This window comes from Arachis ipaensis, chromosome B4 (assembly GCF_059453495.1).
Source record: "Arachis ipaensis isolate K30076 ecotype BB chromosome B4, ASM5945349v1, whole genome shotgun sequence".
Lineage (NCBI taxonomy): Eukaryota > Viridiplantae > Streptophyta > Magnoliopsida > Fabales > Fabaceae > Arachis > Arachis ipaensis.
This window is the reverse complement of record NC_142439.1, coordinates 124151657-124153401: the sequence shown is the minus strand read 5'-3', so window position 1 is coordinate 124153401 and position 1745 is coordinate 124151657. Positions and strand designations below refer to the sequence as shown.

General features: G+C 31.6%; 1 pseudogene; it reads right to left on the bottom strand.

Annotated features, from left to right (window-relative positions):
- Nucleotides 1–527: 527 nt before the first annotated feature.
- LOC107636803 (protein LURP-one-related 15 pseudogene) lies at nucleotides 528–1143 on the bottom strand (annotated as a pseudogene).
- Nucleotides 1144–1745: the final 602 nt, after the last annotated feature.

Here is a 1745-nt window from a genome sequence, read left to right as displayed (position 1 = left end):
ACTATAAAAAAAGTATTTAAAAATATTTTTGGTAATCACTTAATTATTAAACAGTCATTGTTTCGAATATTTTCATTGAGCTTTAGCAATTAATTAATTAATGATAGTAAAAAAATTTCAATAAAAATTCGTTTGACGGCAAAGTGATTTTCAAAAGTAATTATTGAACATAAAAAATTATTAAATACTTGGCATGTATGATAATTAAGTAAATAATAAAATTACATATTTTAAAATTATTATTGAGCACCAAAAAAATACTAAATATTATTTTATACTTATATTAATAATGACTATCGAAATTATTCGTCTTTATAGGTTGAATAAGAGCCTATCCTTATTTTTACGACATTATCTTCTATTAAATTATTCTTTCACCTTAACACATGCCAATAATAAAGAAGTCTCGTAGCACACAAAATCTGTTCAATCTACTTTTTGTATCATGTGAACGTCTAGAAGAAATTGAAAGAACCAAAACAAAGAAAACTACATAAACATAATAAACAAAGTTGAATCATTATCAATCACTTTTTTGGTCTTTTGTTGATTTTGTCAAGGATCACAATTAGGGCAACTATGAAGGCATAGTCAACGTTGGGATACACTGTGACCAAGAAATTGTCTTTCCCAAACATAATGCTTTGAGCAGTGTCCTTCTTGTGCATCTGTGCCACAATGTTGAGAGATTCACCAGCATAAATAACACAAGATCTCTGGAACCAACTTCCTTTAACCTTAAAGTCGCAAACTTTTTCTTCTGTATTATGGGCTAAGAACACGTCTAATTCGGTCTTTAGCTGGAAGAGAGATGATCTCTTGAAACTGAAGATCAAATCTTTCATATCTGAGCTATCACCCCTGAACACATGCCACCGATCATGTGCCGTCATAAGCTTCCGGCGAAGAGTAACAACGGGTGTTCCGGTGGCATCAAGCAAGACACGGTGGTCCTGGAGGGTCAAAAGGGACCCCTTAAGGGTGAAGAGGGATTGTCCATTAATATCAGTAACACTAAAACTGTCAGCCAAAGTCAACACCTTTCCTCACAATTGCTAGGTCAACATTATATGGAGCACAATACTGCGGCCCAATGATTCCGCCGTCGAATCCCTGCATCTGCTGCTGGTGATTTTGCATCATGCTGAATTTAGACCCGTCACGTTCAAATTTTTTTTGGGTAGTATTCGACGTTTGAATTTAATTGTAAATTATAAAGGTAAAACTAAATATATATACAGACTTAAGAATGATAAAAGCAAATAATGATAAGGTAAGAATAACTAAAGATAAGATAAAGATAAAATAAAATAAGATAATGGAAAAATTCAGGAGCCAGCAGATTTATTAAAATAATAAATTTGGCCTGCACTTAGCCAACAAAACAAAAATGAGTGATTTTCTACTCTTAGATGAAATCTCATACCATTAAATATATTATTGATGGCTAATTGATAGCTGCAATTTACAAAATCTGCTGCCCCCTAGCACTTCTCATAAGATAATAAAGACTAAAATTGTAATTGAATTTATGTATTCTGCTAAATTAAATTTGTGGGTCACGAAATTTCGTCATAGGTTAAGATGGAAGAGTAGTTTAATATCTTCTTCCAAAATTCGTGTTCTAGTTATTTTTGAAGCTAGTTATCCACTTATACTCATTATCCATCGTTATCGATTTTCAAATTCTCTCTCTAACAATGGATGATTGTAGTGTAAATAATTTAAATTAGAATGAATTGGTT